We start from the raw sequence: 8,690 nt of genomic DNA, 5'->3' as shown, positions 1-8,690 counted from the left end.
GGAGGCATCTTTTCCACCTGAGCTCCTAAGTAGACTCAGCTGCTCAGGCTGAACCCTTTCCACCTGCCCGCACCCTCCTCACTGCCTGCATCTGTGGGAGATGGGCTGCATGTGCACATAGATCTTTGGCCAAGGGGCAAGGACTGGGAATGTAGCCCTGCCCTGCTCTTCAGTCCACAATGGAATTTGAAAAAGGGTCCCAGAACTGGCTGCTGCCCTCTTTTTCTGCTCTGCTTTTCTGCTCTGTTCTACTTGTTTTTATCATAAGTAGATTAGTAACAAATCCCCTGTTTTTTTTTTTTTTTTGTGTGTGTGTGTGTGTGTATGACAGGATGGCTTTAGGCGTGAGCCTAAGCAACTCCATTTTAAAAAACCTGCAGTTTCACCAGGCACACCCACAGATCCCTCCAGTATGGCCTCAAAGAATTTCTTTCCCTTACCCTGATAAAAAGAGTGAAGCCCTTGGCAGGCTGTCCTCACCTGACAAGAGAGAAAGGTGAGAAGATCAGGGTGGAGACCCAAAAACCAGATGTTTCTGACCCCAGGGCGAATGATGTCACTGAGTAATCTGGTTTTAGCTGATAAGGATTGAAAGGGAGGTAAAAAAACAAACAAACCCAAATTTAGTATAAGTGATAAAGCAAATGAACCAGGATTTAGCCAGCCAAAAAATGAAATCCCAGTGTCAATGGAGACCATCTGGATGTCTGGACTTTCCCCCTGTCTGGAGGTAACAAGGCTCTTTTTCCTTCCCAGTGAGTTGCTGCCAGACATAGCTAGTGGGGCGGGAGCAATATATCCATGCTCAGAAATGACAACACCATCCCACAGCACAGCACCACTGGGGACTTGTGAAGCTATAATGAGGCACCTCTGACCCTCAGTTGAGGGTGTTTCTAGTGGAAGTGCAGTGGGCAGTTTGAACTCCACCCAAATCTATCAGTAATGAGCTTGCATTGAGAAAGCTGGACTTGCTCCTCCATTGGGTGAAAATGGAATGTGCCTCTCACCTCCCAAAGGAGTGGTACCAATGTGACCAATGTAAATAGAGGAAGTTGGTGCCTGCATCTTCATGATGGAGTGTTAACCCTCTGTTTTCTTCTAGAAGTTGCAAGGTTTCTATTCTAATTCCCAAGTTTTTGGTTCATTTAGACTTGATTTTTGTGCAGGGTGAGAGACAGGGGTCTAGTTTCATTCTTCTACATATGTACATCCAGTTTTCCCAGCACCATTTATTCATGTGGACACAGAGGAATGGGCATGAGGGCTCACTGAAAGTGGAGTCCTCAGGGAATGAGGCCCAGAGACAGCCCAGCCTCTGGAAGCACAGGCTGTACCTATAGCTTCACAGGGGCACTGCACAGTGAGCCGGGAAGGATGGAGAGAGCAAACCTGTCACTGAGGGGCTTTCATGGCTTCTTATCCTGAAGAGCAAATCATGTATGAATTTTGCAGAAAACCGTTATGTGTTTGGTCAATATTATGATGTGCTGAGGCATCACCAAGAATGAATGGGCATGTGAGAACAGAAAAGAATGGAGTCAGACTCCCTACATCACTTCACACACACACACACACACACACACACACACACACACAAACACCCTCAAAATATATCACAGAACTCAATACAAAATTAAAATTACAGACTCCTAAAAAAATAGGAATACGTTATTTTGGCCTTACATTTAGAAGTGGTTACTAATTTAAGGCATTAGCTATGCAACAAAAGAAGTAATAAGTAACAACCAACAATAACAAAAAAGAAAAAAAAGAAGTAATAAGTAAATTAAACTTTATTGAAAATTATAGCTTTTGAGCATCAAAGAATTCACTAAGAAAATGAATTGACAACTCACAAAATGGAAGAAAATATTTGCAAATCATAGATTATAACTCAGAAATGATTGTTACCCCAAATATAGAAAGAACTGTTACAACTAAACAACAAAGAAAATCCAATAAAAAAGTATCCAAAGACTTGAATATGTACTTCCCTAAAGATCATTATGTTTGATAAGTAGTCATCATTTATCATTTATCATTAAGGAATTGCAAATCAAAGTCATAACAAGAGAACACTTTATGTGTAGAAGGATGGCTGCAATCAATGACATGGACAATAGCATATGTTCTCAGGGACAAGGATACACTGTGACCTGGTGAAGAAATGTAAAAGATGTGCCTGTTTTCTAGCACAGTCTGGAAACTCCTTCCATGGTAAACACAGACTTACTAAATGACCCAGCAATACCACTCCTGGTTGTACATCCAAGAGAAACAAAGCTATATGAGTGTTCACAGCAGCATTATTCAAATAGTCAAAAAGTACAAGCGACTAAGTCAACAAACCAAATAGTTTAATAAATAAGGCATATCCATCTAATGGAATGTTGTTCTGCAATAGAAAGGAATGGAGTACTGATGACATGCTATGACATGAATGAACCTTGAAAATATTATGTCAACTTAAAGAAGCCAGTCACAAAAAGACAGGGTCTCACTAAGTTGCTTAAGCCACTGATTTTATCCTTTATGAAGGAAGGGTCACTTGGCACTGTGTCTCCCATGCAGACAGCCACACACCTCTCCAGGCACAGTTAGAAACATGCTTACTGAAAAGTTCCTGGGAGAAGACAGATTTCACAGCATGCTTTGCATGGTCCTCTCCCAAGTTACTTGATGCCACAATCCCTTTCAACACCTGTTTCTCTACTAGGTCCTCCAGACAGAAGGCAGCATCTTCTGGAATATTCCTTGTCATGCTATGCCATTACCCTGCCCAGACTTTTCCATTCCTGCCTTCCTCTGGACCTCACCAGAGAGCCACTTTCAAGGTTGCTTAGGGCAGAGCACACTACTCTCGGGGAGTATGCCCTGCAGCCTCAGAAGATGCTATCCTTAGAGGCATGGGATAATGAAAGAAAGGGGACTCAGGAAAAAGTGCATCATGTAATTTATATCAGAGAATTTTGTTATGGTTACATAAAATATATTCATATTTTGAATAGAGGTTTACATGTTCCAAAGGAATTGTCATTTCTTATTTCCAGAACCTGTCAATTTAAAACTCTAACAATAGGAGGCCACGTTTTTTATATTTTTGACCTTCATAAAGTTGTATGTTAAAAAAAAAGTTGCATGTTGTCCTCTGACCCAATATTAATATAGCTAATGCCATAATGACTCATTCAACCAAAATTTCAGGCAAGGATTTATGAACAGCATGCCATCACCAACCAAGCCCTCCCAGATGAATCCTCAAATGGACACCTCACCAGGCTGGATATCCTGGGTTGTGGAACCATCTAAAACACCTATTGAAATTAGGCCACCTGCCATCCTTACTGAGAACCCACCTGTACGTTTTCCTTTAGACCCACAGCTCCCTCACTGGTACACCTGAGTTGTTTATTTTCCATTTTAAATGTTTGATTGTGGTTAAAATATACATATCATAAAATTTTCTATGTTAACCATTTTTTAAAATAGTTTTTTTTTAGTTGTAGACAGACATGATACCTTTTTTTTTATATATGGTGCTGAGGCTTGAACCCAAGACCTCACATGTTCTAATGAGTGCTCTATCACTGAGTTACAAACCCAGCCCTCATTTTTTTTAACATACAATCCTTTTACTCAATATGAATACTCTCTAATCCATAGAATATTTGAGGAATATTGATATCACTGAGTGTATAAATTTAATTCATTTCAACAAAATTCTACCATACCCATTTCCTCTAGTGGAGAAGAGTAGATGCTCGCCAAGTGCAAGAAAATATTTCAGGCCTTTGGTAAAACCACTATAGAATCAAAGAATCCCTGTAATGAATACAACATTAGAAAATAATTCAGATCTAATTGTTATTGGTTATATATTTTGGCTTGTATTTGTTTAATATTGGAGATATTCTCATTTTCTTTTAGATTATTGTTAGTGGTTATTAAAATATAATCATGAGCTGGGGTTGTGACTCAGTGGCAGAACTCCTGCCTAGCATGTGTGATTTGATTGGGTTTGACTGGGTTTGATTCTCTGTACTACATATAAATAAGTGAATAAAGTAAAGATCTATCAACGACTAAAAAAAGTTTACAAATAAAACACTTAATCATGTACCTATTAGTTTCATTTCCTTTTACTATATTTCTCCACATAAGTCATATAAAAAGACTATTTCTTTAATTATTACAGCTCAAATATCAAGAAGAGGATTCTTCTTAGTCATGGGAATTTGGATTTTTATAATAACAGCCCAATTATTTAGGTAAAGTACATATAAGTATGTACTGTATGTATTTTTGTGATGCTCCATGAGTGTTTCCTGGAGGAGGTGGAAGAAGAAAAGGTCCTCTTCTCATGAACCGACTCCTTAGATCCACAGAAAACAATGCACCTCTGATTGGAGGGTAAGATAAGAAAGAAAAGCCAGAGCTAGTTGCTTGGTTTTCAGCAGGGAGAGATGAATCAGGTACATTGGAATCACCTAGATAAACTTTGGTATCATTTCTACTAGATTCAATTTCTGAATATGTAGGCCCATCCATTTTATCCAAAGACAGCATAGTGGAACTTCTGAGTTCCGCTGATCCAGACGGTCTACCATATTTAGAATAACATCCATCTTGCCTTTGTAGAGGAAGATGTGGATCAGAATATGGTTGGCCTGGTGAAGGGATCATTATCCTATGGGCCTGTTCCCATGGATGTTCCAGGGACCGTATGTCAGAAGGTGCTCTCTGAGGACAAGTTGACTTATCACAATTTGATTCTCTTCTTTCATTGCTAGTTGGATGGTTCAGAGGATTCTCTGGGCCCCTTGAGCCTCTTTCTCCTCCTACTGACACCAAAGTTGAGGGTATGAGTGTACCCTTTTTTTCCAAATGAGAAGGTCTTATTTCATATGAAGGTTGACCCAATGGTGAGGGACCATTTGGAGAATTCTTTTTGCCAAAGGCTGTATTTGAAGCATCAAACATAGAAGGATCTTTTCTACAAGCTTAAATTATAACTCTATTTCAGTTAATTTTTGTATATTGTGAGGATTTTTTTCCTTAAATTATTGAGGTATCTTTCAGCACTCCTAGCTGCCAACTCATTACCATGAGCTTTTTTCTCATAGTAAATAATGTGCCCCTGATAAAAACAAATGGTTCTCTCCAATTCTTCTTCAAGATCTTTTGATCGCTTTCTATTGGTCTCCAACAGTTTAGTTGTATGGCTGATCTTTTCTTCCTCTTTGAAAAGTTTCTCTTATTGCTCTATCTGGTAATTTTTCTCTCCTATTTTCTTTGGAGTTTCATTACATTTTCTTGATATAATTCCATCATGACTTTAAGTTTCTGCTGCAGATTCTGATTCTCACTTTCAAACTGTGTATTTTCTGTTTGTCAAGATGCTTGTTCTGTCTTAAGATTTTTAATATGTTCTATCAGGTCTTCCTTTGTTTCAATTACTTCAGATAATAAAGTAAAAATTTGATTTCTTTCTCTTTTAAGGTTTTAAAAGAGGCCTTGACCTTCACATCATTAACCAGTGTCTTCCAAGACCCTTTTGACTGATGTTTTAAGTGAGCACTAATTTCTGATTAAATCTTCAATTCCAAGTAACCATCATCAATTAGGATTTTTTCAAGCATGGGAGCCCAATCTTTTATCTGCAGTAAGTGTTCAGAGAATTAATGTGATTTTATTTGTCTCCTAGAATTTGTTCTGCAAGTACTTTAGAGTGTTCAAATATAATTTTCTGTTTAGTAAGGCCATTCACTTTTTCTTTCCATACTTCAACTTCTTGTAAAAGCTGTTTATGACTTTCCTGAAGTCATTCAAAGCCTCTTTTATTGCTAAAGTAATTCTTTGTTTATTCATTTGAAACATTCTCAAGGTTGTTTTAGCTTCAGGTATTTGTGATTTAAAGAATTTTGATTCATCTTCTAGGGACTTAATCCTTTTTGATATATCCACCATCAATTTATCCTGTTGAAAATATTTAATTTTTGTCTTCTTTTAGCTCATTTTCTAGAAAGAGTATTTCATCCTCAAGTTTAGATATGGACCTCTCCAGGATTTCATATATTGCCTCCAAGTTTTCTGTTTTTACTGACTCCTTCACCAAAATGACATCCTTTAAAGGTGACTCTAAGCCTTCATATTCTTTTTGAACAAGGCTAACATTTTCAAGTAATTGACATTTTTCTTGAATTTGTCCAAAAAGTTTTAGAGCAAGTTTTTTTTAATCTTCTCATGTAATGCCTGCTTCTCATAGACTGATAACTTCTCCACAAAAGCAAAAGAACAACAATAAATCCAATAGCTGTACATATCACCAACTCCCATGGACAGCCATAAGGACTAGGGTGTGTTTCCATGTATTCAGTCAAGGTAGACCACAACCCTACTTACATCTTCCAGGACCACCCCCCAAGTATGGCTGAGAGACAGCTATTGCCTCTCCATCGTGCTAAGGCTACTTTGGCTATTCCCTCCACAACCATACAATCCCCAGCCATGCCAAAATAGGCTGTGAACACTCAGGCCTTTGGTCAGGAGAAAACCTGCACCAAGCAATGGAGCAGACCATTTTGTACCAGTGGGGCTGTGGGCATGGGCATGGGCATCCCTGGTCATGGGATCTCAGGGGCCTAGCACACTTACATTGTCTGTCAGGGAAGTCTTCATCACTCCACTATGCTATAAATTCTGAACCAGTGAAGGTTCAAGACAGTCCAAATCAAGACAGAGAGAAGTCCTCTCCAGGTCACCCACCCATTGATTTGGTTTAGGCCAGGCTAAGGCAGAATTTATTATGTGCCAATCTATATAGTCATAATATCACCCAGTTTGATGTAACTAAAATTCTACAGCTCTGTAAATTTTCTAAAGAGTTAGTACATCATATATTTATATTTATACCACTTTCCTTTTTGTTTTAATTACTCATTCCTTTCCCTCCTCTCCTGTCCCCTCTCTTTATCCTTCCTTCCTTTCTTCTTTCTCCCTTTCCTTTTCTTTCAGTGTTGGGGGTTAAACTTTAGGGCCGTGGACATGCTGGGCAAGCTCTCTACCACTGAGCTACACCTTCAGCCTTGTTGACAATTTCTACAGAAGTCATCTGAATTATTCCATAGAAAAACTCTTGTGTTAGACATTTGAAAAATAATTTGAGAAGAGTTGCAAACATGGGCATAAATCAGTTTTGATAAGTTATTTTTAAATAGCATACGATATGTAGTGTTTCTAAAAAGAAGTGGAGTTGGTTTTCATGTCAGTTTTTGTAGACAACTATTTATTTAAGAGTTCTTTGAAATCTTTTTGCAGATGTTCTTTTCACTTTTCATAGGATATAAACACTTCTAAGCAAGCTGGTAATTATAAATATATAGCAAAGAGAAGGATAAGATAAGTGAGATCCTGCCTCAAACAAAACAAAATTAAATGTTGCATGGGATTCTCACACAGGCAGGAGACACCAGGGTATTCAACAGGAAGCAGTGTTTATTTGTGTGCATCTAGCCTCAGTGCATTCTTATCTGAAGGCTGAACATTTAGTGTAGAAAGTGATCTCTTATATATTCTAGTTAGTTTCCTTTTACATACTAGTCTTTTTCTTCACATGAGGTAATACACATTCCTGATGGACATTCTATTTCTATACTACAAAGTAGCAAGAATGTTCAAGATTGATTTCTGGAGGGCTCACAATGATACAGATGGCATCGTGTTCTTTATCTTCTGAGATATCTCTACCATAAAATGTAGCTCAGTGGTAAAGAATCCCTGGCTTCTATTCCCAGTACCAAACCAAAGCAAACCAAATAAATGGCAGATGCACTTCATTTAGGGCAGAGAATTTAGCATTATATTGAGTTATAGTGAGCAAAGTTTGCCCTAGGACACTTAGAAGAGCAGCTCTGTATCTTTGACTGGTTTAAGGCCTTTTCTAAAGAGCAGTTTCTGAAACAAAGAAACAACTTCAAGTGAAGTTAGCCGTGAGCAACTCTCTGCCTGCAATCACAAGTGTTCCTAAGTTCCTGCCTGGCAGCTGAACACTTTGTAGGCTATTTCCTAGTGGGGAGAAAAGTCTGAAGGGGGAGAAAACATGAATTCTTGGGTGATTCCCTTCTTCTTTGGCTATTCTAATCAACTTTCTGTCAGTATCTCCAGTATCTAAGATGCAGAGAAGTTGAAGGCCTCCAAATCTGGATCTTTGAGACCTGATCCTGACTCTCACCTCACTCCACATTCCTTGGTTGATTTCTCAAACACCTCAATGCCCGGGTTTTGGAGGATTTCACTTCCTTCCACCTCTATTGCCTCCAGTTCACTGAGGGCTTTGATTGCAGTACCTGAAATTGGGAAGGAGTTTCTCCAGGCAGGAAATTCAGCCATCCTAGCAGGCTGTCTTGACCTTGAACCTACATAAGGCAGTCCCCTTAGGGCTACCCAGTAGACCACATTTGGGCTATTACTTATGGGGTTGAGTGTTAGCAATTGTTGCCAGAAAGGCATTTCTCCCTTGTTCCCAGGATCTCCCTCCCTGAGATAGTACTTACTCTTTGATGGAGAATGAAGGCTATCTAGGTGCCAGACACTCACTTTTCTCACCTCCTTTGCCCACTGGTATCAGAATCAGCTTTCTCTCACACAGCCCATTGCCCAAGGCCCAGAAGACCCAGGAGGCTTTAAAG

General features: G+C 38.9%; 1 pseudogene; it reads right to left on the bottom strand.

Moving 5' to 3' along the window:
* Positions 1-4,263: 4,263 nt before the first annotated feature.
* LOC143410610 (melanoma inhibitory activity protein 2-like) lies at positions 4,264-8,391 on the bottom strand (annotated as a pseudogene).
* Between the last annotated feature and the right edge of the window lie 299 nt (positions 8,392-8,690).

The sequence above is a fragment of the Callospermophilus lateralis genome, chromosome 11 (assembly GCF_048772815.1).
Source record: "Callospermophilus lateralis isolate mCalLat2 chromosome 11, mCalLat2.hap1, whole genome shotgun sequence".
Taxonomy (NCBI): domain Eukaryota; kingdom Metazoa; phylum Chordata; class Mammalia; order Rodentia; family Sciuridae; genus Callospermophilus; species Callospermophilus lateralis.
The sequence above is the reverse complement of the archived record's forward strand: the minus strand, read 5'-3'. Positions and strand labels throughout refer to the sequence as shown.